The following is a 14084-nucleotide window of genomic DNA, read 5'->3' on the forward strand; positions in this document are numbered from 1 at the left end:
CCCAAGGTGACTCAGAGAACTTAGCTTCTTCTTTGTGTACAGATTTTACAAGTTTAACTCTTAGGGAGGATCTATCTCCAACTTCTTGGATCCTATAGTGGATTGAATGGTGGCCCATAAAGATAGGTCTCCCCAGAAGCTGTAACTATGACTCTATTTGGGAAAATGTCTTTGAAGATAGAATTAAGGTAAAAGGATCTCGAGATGAGATCATCCCAGATTGGGATAGGCCTGAAGTCCAATGATGAGTGTCCTTAGAAGAGGAGAGAAGGGGAAAAGACAGAGGGGAGAGACAATGTGAGGATGGAGGCAGGGCTTAGAAATGCATCTGAAGCCAAAGAATGTCAATGGCTGTCAGGAGTCACTGGAATCTAGGAGACAGGCTCAGAAAGATTCTCCCTCAGAGCCTCCAGAAGAAACTAGTGCTGCTGACATCTCGATTTTGACTTCTGGCCTCCAGAACTATGAAAGGATAAATTTTTGTTTGTGGTAATTTGCTATGGCAACCATAGATCCCTTTATTTGTAGCCCCATTTATAAATGGCAATAATAAGGACCCAACTGCATGCATGATATCATATTATGGGCACCCAGAGAGGGTTCCCTGCTAAAAACAAGTCATTTCTCCCACCTACTATTACAAGTGCCCTCAAGTCTACAATAAGACCACCCTGATGTATGTAGCCAACAGAATTGTGTATGCATGTGCACACACAAGAATGTTCACAGCAGTGGTTTTTTTCATTTGTTTTGTTTTGTTTTGTTTTTGTAATCACCCAGAATGACTACCCATGGTAGAATAGATAAGCACACTGCGGCATATCCATACAATGGAGCACGACACAGCACTGGTTAATGAACTGTACCCTGTGCAGCATCATAGATGAACTGCAACAAACACAGGCAAGTTAAAGAAGTCTCATCTGAAAGAATAATAAGTGCATTTATATCAAGTTCAAAAGCAGGCAAAGTTATTGATGGTTTTAGAAGTCAGGATAGAGGCTAGGGAAGGAGGGATGTATAAGAAAGGGCGGAGGCAACACAGGGATTTCTGAGAGGACTGGTGCTGTTTTATTTTCTGTCCAGTGTGGTAGACATGCTGGTGTTCACTTTGCAATAATCCCTTGAGCTGTACATGCAGAAAGTGTGCATTTTGTATGTGTTATAATTTATAATATAGAAGTTAAAAAATCTACCATTAGCGATTTCAGAAAAGCAGCACATATAAGAAAGCAATAATATAATTTTCTCAGTTTGGCCAGGAGCAGATGCTGAGACCAAGATTTCAGCACAGCAGCCACTGGGAGATGTGCCCAGGAAGCACTGGTTAGGGAGTGGGGAAGTAACATGGGGAAGAAAAGGAAACCAATAAAGAGTATTATGGGGTGTGGTATCAGAGTACCTCTGATGGCAAGTGGGTTCAATCCCACTGGAGAACTCTGGCAGACAGAATCAAACATATCCATGGTCCCCCAGACCCCTATGCCCAGAGGTGTGAATAAGCTGAAGAACTTACCCTCTAATTCCCATCCACCAGGGCTGCTCCCAGTAGGTAGAAGGGTGGGAACATTATCTCCTTGGCACTTTGGCTAAGAGAAAGTGCTCAGGTGGAAAGTCAAGGGGGACTTAAAATAGGAACTGGAATACTGAGTGCCGAGAGCATGTGTGAGCATCTGCTCAATAATTTATAACATTAATACATTGAAGCAAATTAAGTGTCAGAAGAGGAGTGGTCTTTCTGGAGCTTAGAGAGAGGAGCCTAAGAATCAACCTCTTCAGATGTCACCAAAAATCTACAGGGGAATGGGTGCTTAGGTTGGTGGACATGCTCAATCTGATCTTGAAGACTTATCTTTAGGATAGCTCAATGAAAGACAGGAAAAAGAAAAATGATCACAAAACAAGTATAGTCCTCAGAGTTCAAGGCACCACAACTTTAAAGATGCAATGATGAAACACTAGTCATGGCCAGGAGTTGTCACTCTAGACTGGGTTACACTGTCTTGTGTTCAAACATTCCAGGATGTGACAGACATGGTGCTAGGTGTGCAAGATTCAGAGAATAAGGCAGTATCTGCACTAATCTGGTTTATGGCTATTAAGGGAGCAAAAAATGGGGCCATCACAATTCACCAAATCAGTATTTCATTCAACAAAAGACGTTTATCAAGCTTACTGTATGTGCACTGTTCAGTACACTTAACATACATCAACACAGATGAAAAACATCTATGTTTTTCTAGCTTACTGTATGTGCACTGTCCAGGATACTTAACATGAACAACGTAGATGAAAAAAGCATGCATTGTGGCTTTATACTCTAATGGGGGAAAAATAGACTATAAGAATAAGCATCATAAATGAGTGATTTACAGAGTATATTTGAAGCTGATAAATGCTCTAAGAATAGAGCATGGTCTTGGTGGGACAAGAAGGGGGTTGTATTTTTAAATAGAATGCTCAGATCAGGCCTCACTGAGACATCACTTCCCAATTAAATGACTTGCAATTGAATCCTTGTCTGCAGGTATAATTCAGGGGGAAGCCAAACCAACAGAGTTTGATACACTTCTGTTAACAGAAAACAAACCCAGGTAGAACCCAGCTCTGGGAAAGTGTAAACTGGCTTTTGCACAAGTTGTGTTTGAGATGCTTGGGCACTAGACAAGTGCAATGTTAGCCAGCACCATAACCTTGAGGGAGAACATCACATCTTCACCTTCATTTCCTCTTTGTCCTGCCCCTCCTTGAGCTGAAGACCCAACCCATCTTTTCCCTCCTCCAGGGCACACACACCTCGAGGAGGAGAAGGAAGAAGATAAAGAGGCCAGGGTACAGGTCAGCATTTCCACCTGTACTTTTTTTTATTGTGGTAAAATATGTATAACATAAATTTTACCATTTTAACAATTTTGAAGTGTACAATTAATCACATTAAGTACATTCACAATGTTGTACACGACTGGTACTATCCATTTCCAGAACTTTTTAAAAATCATCCATAAAAAACACTCTGTACCCATTAAACAATAACTCTCCATTCTTTTCTTTCCTTGGCCCCTTGTTCCCCTGGGAACCACACATTCTACTTCTGAATTTGACTACTGTAAGTCGCTTATCTAAGTGGGATCATACAGTATATGTCCTTTTGTGTCTGGTTTATTTCACTTAGCATAATGTCTTCAAGGTTCATTCATGTTTTGTAGCATTTTCAGAATTTCATTCTGTTTAAGGCTGAATAATATTCCACTGTATGGATAGACCACATTTAGTTTATCGATTATTCATCCATTGCTGGCCATTTGCATTGCCCACCTGTTCTTTTTGAAGTGTTTCTGGATAACCCATTTTGAATCCAGCCGAGTGGAGACAAACGTCAGACCTCCAGGTGGACGTGATCTCCTCCCAACTCACAGGTGACCTAAATCAGCAGGAAGCAGGGGGCATGGGAACAGTCTTTGGAGGCTACAGGATGAAAGAGAAGGGGCAGACAAAGTCGATCTTCAAAGGGAAGGGAGCGGGTGGGGAAAGGAGGAGACGAATGAGCACAGGGCGTGGAAGTAGGCTGTGGGCGGGGCTCTGTGACAGAGGGAGGGCGAGGAAGGAGATGAAATGCCCTCCAGGAAAGTGGAGAGACTGACAGCTTCTCTCTTGCTCTTGATTAAGGAAAAGAAAGGCAGGCGGGAGGAAGAACAGGGAAGGAGGAGAAACTGGAGGGAAAAGGAGCGAGCATGTGTATGGAGGGTGGTGAATGTGGAGGCTGAGGAGGCAACCAGATCGCAGGAATTGAGATGTTGATGGACAGCGAGGACCCAGCTGGCTATGGAGTGGGCGGTGCCGGTGCAAAATGAAAACCCAGGGGCGAAGTGAAGTTAAAGGTACTCAAATACAAAGCTTTTTTCCTTCTGTAATCTCTCCCAATTTATGTTTTTTTAAAAATGTTGTTATTGTGATTATAAGTAACGAAAAACAAAACGTAAATTATTAGCATGAATTTTGCCATTTATCTTTGTATTGATTGATTGCAGTAAAATGCCCATAACATAAAATTTACCACTTTAACCATTTTCAAGTGTATGGTTTCAAGTGTATGACATTAAGTACTTTCACGTTGTTGTGCAATCAGCACCATCATTCCCCAAGAACTGTTTTCAGCTTTCCAAACTGAATCCTCTGTCCCCATTAAGCAGTAACTCCCGAGTCTCCCTTCCACCCAGGCCCTGACTGCCACCCTGCGGCTTTCTGTCTATGAGTGTGACTTCTCTAGGTACCTCGCTCATCCCTCGATGAACACCTGGGTCGTTTCCTTCTTTGACATAAGTACTGCCAGTTTTAAGTGCAAATGTAAAGGCGTTTAACTCATCTTTAGAAAATTTTGCAATTCATGTTTCATATCTCATTATTCATATGTGTTTTATTCCTATCACAATAGGGGAGAGGCTGGATAAAACCAACTCAACCCTGTTTATTTCATGTTTTGATACATTCCACCTTTACCTTCACCTCACTGACAAGGAAGGACTTACAGGATGAGGAACTTAGGCTGCCTATCTTTTCCTTTCTCTGGATGTCACTGTTTTCAGTATAAGTGGCTGGCTAATACAGAGAAGCAACATTAGTGAAAAAGGATATGATAGGGTTCCTTGGCCATTTGTGCTTCTTAGAATGTCATTGTCATCTTTCTAAATTGGAAGCAAGCTCTGGTTTGAATGGAAAGCTGGCCTCTCTGGGCTGTCAGTTCCCTGCTCACTCAGTTGTAGATGAGCGAATACGGAATGTGAGCACAGAACTCCTGCAGGCTCACAATGCGTGGGAGTCCAGGAGACTCAAAGGGAGGGCCTTGTAAGGGTGTCATGACAGCAGCACAGTGGGCACAGGAGGCACTACGTGTGAGCGGGTCAGCCAAAAGCAGATGACACGGAGCAGCTCTCCTCTGCTCCTGTGTATGCTTCATCATCCCGTGGGACTTCACATATAAAACACAAATTCAAAAATGAGATTATTATTAGGAATTTCAAGGTGGAGCGCGGTGGCTGCCCAGTGTAATCCCAGCACTTTGGGAAGGCGAGGTGGGTGGATCACTTGAGGCCAGGAGTTCAAGGCCAGCATGGCCAAAATGGTGAAACCCCATTTCTACTAAAAATACAAAAATTAGCTGGGTGTGGTGGCAGGCACCTGTAATCCCAGCTACTAGGAAGGCTGAGGCAGGAGAATCGCTTGAACCTGGGAGGCAGAGGTTGCAGTGAGCCGAGACTGTGCCACTGCACTGCAGCCTGGGCAACAGAGAGAGACTCTGTCTCCAAAAAAAAAAAAAATTCAAGGCAGCTACAGCAGAGTATTAAAGCAAGTATAGGGCCCTCCTGAGTGTGGGGCGGTGTAGGGGGCGCTTGCGTGACTGCACAGCTTTTATGTTAATGTGTTCGTGGAGCTGATCCAATAAATGACCTGCATAAAGGAAAGGAAACAGAGAAAAGCACAGAGGTTTACCCAGAGTGGCCCTTTTGAAGAGTACCAGATGGGAACAGCAAAAAAAAGCAGGAAGACCAGCAAAATGAGGAAATGACAGCTCAGCCAACAGTCTTTAGTAAGAATGGTGGGTATGTAATATGTTTCAGAATGTTTTCTTTCTAATATATATATAATATGTATATATTTTAAGTTCTGATGTCTGAGGATTAAGTTTTAAATTTCTAGAAAATCTGCTTCCATGGTATAGCACACAAATGAGATGCTGTTATAGCTTTGACAGCCCATGAATATGTTTAAAGCTCTAGACAGTTGTAGAGCTCAATACTTGGAGGGTATGGGTTGTATGTTCCATTGCTTTTGTATCACTGTTGATACTTGGCTAAAGCACATATTAGATTGTTGGTAAATTCTTGTTGAAGGGCTGTGGGTGGGTGGGAGAGGGATTTAAAGTCCGGTGAACCTGAGCTGGGGACTCCTGCTAGTTCTGCCTACATTTAAGGCTGGTTTTGTCTAGCAGTTCACATAAATATAAACTAGATATCAAAACATTAAGAAGTATGGTTTGCTTTGTGTTATTCCAAAAATTATCTATAATACATTGTTTTCATTAAATATTTTACTCTAAAATACTATCATTGAATGAATGAAATGGAGAGAGGAGAGAGAAACTCTGTCAATGATTAGAGTCTCAGTTTATTCATCTGTTAAGTGTTTTAAACTGTATGGTACATTCTGACAAAATTCTATGATTTGATTAATATGTAGAAATTGAATTAAGATCATCACTGTTTGCTAAGAAAAAATCAGATACATTTACGTAACGTGGGAATCCATTGACTACCAGATATTAAACCAAATGAAGTGTTTAAAAAACAGAAGAGCAAATGACAACTGGAGAGTCAGAAGATGACACATTCATTCACTTAATCAGGAATTACTAAGTGCCTCTGGGTTCAACATTCTAGGTTCAGTGTAAGTTAGAGGAGAAGCTACCATTACTAACCTCAAGTTATTAATTTGGAGATACAAAAATAAACCTATAGAAAGACATTGTCAGACAATATGTCATCAGGAATGAGATTACAGGAGAGACTACAAGTGCCCAGAGAAGGAGTGGCCTTCCTGTGGGTAGGGCTCAGGGAGGCATGGCTGAAAGAAGTTGAGTTTGCATAATTCCTACTTGTCAGTGGTCAGGCATCTGCCTCCCATGCTATGAGAAGGATTATGGAGTCATTTAATCAAACATTCATTCAGCAAAACATTTCCTGAGCACTTACTAAATGCCAGACACTATGCAAGGTACTGGAGATACAAAAATGAACAAATGGAATCCTGTCCCCAAATTACTTATATGGTGATTGGCAGTTGGGGCAGGGGGTAGTTGAGGTAACCAAGGGGAGTGCAGTGTGGTAGTCTGAGTAGGTAGCCACGCAGTACCTGGCTGTGACCCACTGCAGCTGCCTTTCCTACCAGGTGGTGGCAAGACTTCCTGCTGTGCCTGCATGTGGCCTCAGCTTTCTTCTTGAGACAGCTACCAGACAATCACTACCCATCAATCAGGCTTGGCACAGAAAAATAGAATGTATTTGCTTTCCAGGTAACAAGGGTTATAATAACACTACACACATTTGCTGTGGGAATTCAGAGTGCTTTCTCGTGGAGTTTCGTTGTATTAGTCTCTTCTCACACTGCTAATAAAGGCATGCCCAAGACTGGGTAATTTATAAAAGAAAAAGGTTTAATTGACTCACAGTTCCAAATGGCTGGGGAGGCCTTACAATCATGATGGAATGTGAATGAGGAGCAAAGTCACATCCTACATGGCAGCAGGCAAGAGAGAACATGTTGAGGGGAATTCCCCTTTATAAAACCATCAGATCTCATAGGACTTATTCACTATCAGGAGAACAGCATGGGGAAAAACCCACCCCCATGATTCAATTACCTCCCAGCAGGTCCCTCCAAAAACACATGGGGATTATTACAATTCAAGGTGAGATTTGGGTGGGAACACAGAGCCAAATCATATCACTGGGTAAGGCGTCACAGGTGGATGACCAATTAACTGGACCCAATTGATGGATAGATTTCTGTAGGTCAGAAACTTCCACATTCCCTTTCACTTCCTGTGCTGTTGCTGCTTTACTTACAGCTTGGAGAGAAGGTCACAGTTCCTGGGAAACACAACTTCCTTTTGGTAACCGTGGACTCAGCTCACGAGTTCCCAGATAGGGGCCCCAGGGGGAGTAACAGGCCCCTGGGAGGATAGGGCCTCCAGGTGTGAAAATGGAGATGGGCCAGCCTTTTGGAGGAAGTCCAGGTCATTGGCCCAGCCTCTGGGTTTTCTTTGGCTGAAAGAAGTTGCAGCCTCTTTGAGCGGCTGGTGCCAGGCAGGCCGGGCACATGAGCTCATGGTGTTCCATGAGTCCTGGCGCTAGAGACTGGGGTGGAAGGAGGTGGATGGCTGGGGTGGCTGCAATGGTTCCAGGTTTGCAGCACACAGGGCACCAGGCCAAAGAGACAGGAAATATTCTGGGCTTTCAGACATTGTGTCATATGATTGTTTATTTGGGAAGAAGAAGCCACCCAGGGAGCACTGGTGCCCATCACCACTTCTTGAGAGAGAAATTCATCGGGAGCATGTGCCACTCTACTCACTCACACATGCCTATGGTACAGACACACATAGGAGCACATGTCCTCATCCCCTGCCCCACTGCCCCTCCACTCCTTGCACACAGATGAGGCAAGCTCATCATACTCCAAGAGGAGCAACATAGCTCCAGAGCCCTGCTCTCTACAGCTCCGCTAGGTGCTGCAATGGGGACCTAGCTCCCCTATCGTTCTTGGGCAAGTCACTGAGTTCCAGAACCTCAGTTTCTCCATCTGTAAAATGAACCTTCCATATGAGGAACCAACTTTCCATATGAGGAACCAGATGGAGAAGAGCTGGAGGAACAGAATAACATCTGCAGCCACACGATGAGAAATTTCTGTCCTCCTAACAACAACTAGGGCATGAGAGTTAGTCACCCCAGGTTCCTTCCTTCCACTCCATACTCAGTCATTCTCTGAGGCCTGCTGACCCCCTCCTCCAGGTCTCTAGCAATCATCACCTCCTCTCTGGCCCCACTGCCACCATCCTGAGTCAGACTCAAGGTGCTTTCACCTGAGCCACTGCAGTGGCCTTCTCACATCTTTCTGCCTCGTGCACCCAGCTCCCATCTGCTGTCAAACTGCCAGTAGTGTCATAAGCAGAATGGTTGGCTCTGGTTGGATGCTTTCACTTCCCAAACCCCTCAGATCTCCTCCTTGCCTACAGATTGAAACTCTAAATTTTCAAATTCCTCTTGGATCTGAACTCACCTACATTTCCGGTTGTATTTCCTATTTCCCTACATGCTATCACCACACTAGGTCACCATTTCCTGTGCTAACTTTGCAAATCCTTACCTTTGTTCTATTTCTTTATTCCAAGATGTGCTTTTGTTCAATATTCATCACATCTACATCACAATTCAGAAAAACAGAGCAAGTTCCTTACCTCAAGCAATACTCTACATAAATTACAGATTAATTCCAGATTTAAATGTGGAAAAACAGATGAAATCACAAATATATTGGAAGAAAATGTGGGTGAGTATTAACATACCTAGGGGCGAGGTCTAATATGACACCAGTCATAGAGTGGGTGACATCTCCACCAAGCTTCAAGAGACGAATAACTTAACCAAGAGAAGTTTAAAATGCTTGTGCATCGAAAGGAATCTTAATAGAAATGCATGGAATAGGGTTTGGGAAGCAGTTAATAAATTGTGAAAAGCAGTTATCTCTAGGAAGAAGAGGAAAATTCTTGTGTTTTACGGGTATGAAAGGGAATTTAATTCTTCTTCTTCTTCTTCTTTTTTCTTGCAACAGGAGTCTTCACTCTGTCGCCCAGGCTGGAGTGCAGTGGGACGATCTTGGCTCATGGAAACCTCTGCCTCTCAGGTTCAAGCGATTCTCCTGCTGCAGCTTCAGGAAAAGATGGGATTGCAGGCACATGCCAGTATGCCTGGCTAATTTTTGTGTTTTTAGTAGAGACAAGGTTTCACCGTGTTGCCCAGGCTGGTCTCAAATTCCTGACCTCAGGTGATCTGCCCACCTCCGCTTCCCAAAGTGCTGGGATTACAGGTGTGAGCCACCACACCCGGCCAGAAGTTAATTCTCTTAACCTGAAATACTTATGTATTGTTAGAAATTTATAGAGATGACACATTAGTTGTGTAATTTAGAATATTAGAGACATCAATAAGAACAAAACATAAAAGGTAATGGCAAAATGGTAAAAATAGTTGTAACTTATGTAACAGTTATAGGGTTAATATCCTCACTATGTGAAGAGCTCTTACAAATAAGAAAAAAGAAGAACAACCCATTAGGAAATGGGCACAAGCCAGCAATTACAAAAAAAAAAAAAAAAAAAAAAAAAAAGAAATATTAATGGCCAAAAAGCTTATTAAAAATATCAGGCTCGTTAATGATTTTAAAATGGGAATTAAGACAAGAAGTTTGTCAAAGACATCTGCCAACATTTGGCTGTCACCCATACCCTAAGTAGACTCTATGTCACTGGCCAGGCTGTCTTCTGGGGGTGGCAGTGGCTATTTCCTCTGATGACTTTTGAGACCACTGTTCCACAACACCTATGAGTCTTTCTCTTCAATGTCCTCTTTTGCCTCCAGCTGATGTGGTGCTGGCATGTTTTTCCAGGTCAGTCTTATACCATGCTGGACCAAGGATGGACATTCCTTCTCACTGTACCCATGGTCTCCTGGCCCATCCTTCTCATTGAGTCTGTAGAAAGCAGGGTGTATTCATTTCCTAGGGCTGCTACAACAAATCACTACCCACTTGGTGTCTAAACAGAACAAAGCTTTGTTCTCTCACAATCTTGGAGGCCAAAAGTTCAAATTCAAGGTGTCAGCAGAACCAATTCCTTCTGGAGGCTCTGAGTGAGAATCTGTTTCATGCTTTTGTTCCAGCTTCTGTTGGTTGCCAGCAATCCTTGGTGATCCTTGGTATATAGATGTATCACTCCAATAGCTGCCTCTGTCTTCACATGGCATGTCCCCTGTGTGTCTCTGTGTTTCCACATTTTCTTCTCCTTATAAGAATACCACTGTTTGGATGTAGGCATACCACCCCCATCCTGCATAACCTTATCTTAACTTGATACATCTATAAAGACCAAATATTTCCAAATAAGTTCATATTCACAGGTTGCAGGTAGATATGAGTTTTGGGAAAACACTCTTCAACCCAGTACATAGGGGTCTTGGTCAACATGAAAAGAGACCACATTCTGGAAATACAGTGATTATAGCCTAAAGAGCTCAAGAGAAGACATAGGTAGAAGATATGTGGTTTTATATTATTCTACATAATTCCAAATGATAAATTTAACATGAACAGAGGTTAAACCATTGGTAAGCTCTTCCTGAATACTCTGGCTAAGACTTGCATTTGAAGTCCTCATCTGCAAAGCACAGTCACCTTTGAGAGTCATCAGAAGCCAGTATTCGTGGACTGCTGGATGTATGATGCAGCATCATGAATAATTGGTAGTTGGGAACTGCAGAGGCAAGGAAAGCTATATTGTTTCAATATAAACAGGTTCTAAAGAGCCATGACATTATGAATAATAAAAGTGTTACTACTTTTTCTCAAGGTAGGAGATAGGAAGTTACTGAAGAATAGTGCATTTGACAATACTAAACATGAAAAAAAAAAAAAAAGGAAAAATGGGTTCTGAACTGGAACAGAAAGAGAAAGTGCCTGGACATTATAAAGAATCTTTACTGGTTGGGCATGATGGCTCATGCCTGTAATCCCAGCACTTCGGGAGGCTGAGACGGGTGGATCACCTGAGGTCAGGAGTTTGAGACCAGCCTGGGCAACATGATGAAACCCCGTCTCTACTAAAAATACAAGAATTAGCTAGGCATGGTGGCACATGCCTATAATCCCAGCTATTTGGGGGGCAGAGGCAGGAGAATTGCTTGAACACAGGAGGTGGAGGTTGCAGTGAGTCAAGATCGCACCATTGCACTCCAGCCTGGGAGACAGAGTGAGACTCTGTCTTAAAAAAAAAAAAAAAAATTACTACAAACTGGTGGTGTTGACATAAGTACATATGTAAATACATATATTCTACTCATTATTCTTAATCTTCACTGTTAAATCATGATACTTCACATGAGTCATGAGTTTCATGACACATTTTAAAATCAAATTTTTATATAGGCAGTTACTCTGTAACAGATATTTGCCTGGTTCCCTGTACATCCTGAATAAAAGCAGCCCTCTTCTCCTTCCACACAACCTCTGAGTGTGGCCAGGCCTCTCTGCTGAAAGCTTAATCACATCCTCACCCTTGCACAGCTCTGACTAGGTGCTTGGCTGACCACGGGCAACCTCACTGGGTCCCTAGCTCAGTGATTCTCATTTCTTATTCTCACAAGAGCGGGGGAGAGAGGCAGTTAGACAATATAAATTCAGGGGAAGGAAGATGAAGGCAAGGAACTAACACAATTGCATTTTGTAGAAGTTGAGGTAATTAGCAAATTGTTTATCTGATCCTCATAGTTTTAGACTGAATTTTCTCCATCTCTGAGAATTGTCTTTGGAAGGAGTGTGTTGAAGTGTACACGTGTAGACACTTGGTTCAACAATTACTTGCTGAATATTTGGAAGAATACATAGGCATACCTATAACTCAGACTGCTAGGGAAGTCTTGAAGGGGGCTGGACTTACCTGTAGACCCAACCTTCCCTGGCTGGTTTAGCTGTTCAGCTACACTGGGGATGCTAATGGTCACCATTAACATTGGTGTTGGTGACCAGCCAACTTCCCCAGAGTGTTTCTTTAGGTGGCTAGATGACTGAGGCTTGGGAAAAGCAAGTTTGAAGGAGGAAGGAGCGAGATCCCAGGGAAGTCCTTTCCTGAGATTTGGGGTTGGTTCTCCTGTGGAGAGTCATGTCAAAAGGTAGATGAATTGCCTTTGAGGCAAGAAGGTGTCCTGAAAGCTGGGGAGCCAGGTTAGAAGCAGGGGTGTACCATCAAGTAATCCTGTATGGAGAGTTGAACCCCTGGTTGCTCTTCTCTGGAATATGAGGGAAGTCATATCTCATGCACAGCTTCAAGTTGTCCAGTGTTACATTCTAATTCCCTTGAGTTACTCCAAACTCTTTGTGAAATCTGTTAACTAGTAGAGCCTTTGTAGGCCCTGGTGTGGCAAACAAAAGAACAGGTGTATAGAAGAGACATAGCCTGTCCCCACCAACTTCTTCATGGGGGCTGTTGGGAATGCAGCATTTTCTCAAGGGAGATGGTAACTAGAGTCTGGGGTGAGGAGCCAAAGGGTGAGGTGGGTTATGGCTGAACTAGGGACAACAGGATCACGCTGGACACTGAGGAGGAACTTCAGGAGGAACAGAAAGTAGAACTCCCATATCCTTGGTATTTTCTAGGGGAAGCTCGTCCCTGGAAGGGAATGGTGGTTGTATGGTTGGATTACACATATACATTTAAAAACAAAACAGTGATTAATGTTGGCTATAGCTGGTGAGTGATTACAAGTGAGTTTTGATTTTCCTATATTTTCTTTGGCCCTTTTAAAGAAAAAAATACTCTGACACTTGTTAAAATGGTAGGGAGATGGTAGACTTTATTCAAGACTACTGCAATAGGAGTGTTGCAATCGGTCGGGCAGACTGGGCTCAACAAGGGGAAGTGGGGATTTATAGCCAAGGAACAGAGTAAGGGGGTCAATAAGTGGAAAATTACTAAGACGAGATATTAAGGGTGGGTGCATTCTTGCTAGACTAACCTAACAGGATTCTTGCTAAAGGCAGGCTAGGGTGATCGGAGATCAAGGGTAAGGGGGGTTCTCACTAAACTGAAGGATTCTTTCTACAACGGGACTCAGCTGGCTGATGAGAGGGCCAAAGGGTGAGAGCCCAGTGGAAATAAAGGCTCAAAGGAGCCTGCCTCAAGTGTGGTCAAGGAGAAAGTCTTTGTCATCCCATATGGACTATAAATGTATGACCACTAAAATGAGAAACAAAAATTAGTAAAATAAACAATACTCTCCCAAGAGATATGATAAATGAATGCAATATACCATCCTGAATTGAATCCTGACTAGAATTTACTTACTTTTCATTTTTGCTGTTAGTGAGACAGTTGGTGAAATCTAAATATAGTTCAGACTAGATAATAGTGTTGTATTGATGGTAAGATCTGGATTTTGATTATTATGTAAGAATGTTCTCATTGTTAAAAAACATTCACTGAAGAATTTATCAGTAAAGGAACATCGTATCTTCAGTCTATGCTCAAACAGTTTAGAAAAAAAGAATATGTATATACAAAGAAACGGCAGGGTAAAACAAACATGGGCAAATGTTGGCATATGGAGATTCTGGGTGAAGATATATGACAATTCTTTATATCATCTTTGTAACTTTTCTGTAAATCTGAAATTATTTCAAAATAAAATTTAAAAAACAAACTAAGGAAAAATAAAAACAAATCATGCAAACTTAGGGACTGAGTCCAATGCTACCTTTTC

Source organism: Piliocolobus tephrosceles, chromosome 18, assembly GCF_002776525.5.
Source record: "Piliocolobus tephrosceles isolate RC106 chromosome 18, ASM277652v3, whole genome shotgun sequence".
NCBI lineage: Eukaryota > Metazoa > Chordata > Mammalia > Primates > Cercopithecidae > Piliocolobus > Piliocolobus tephrosceles.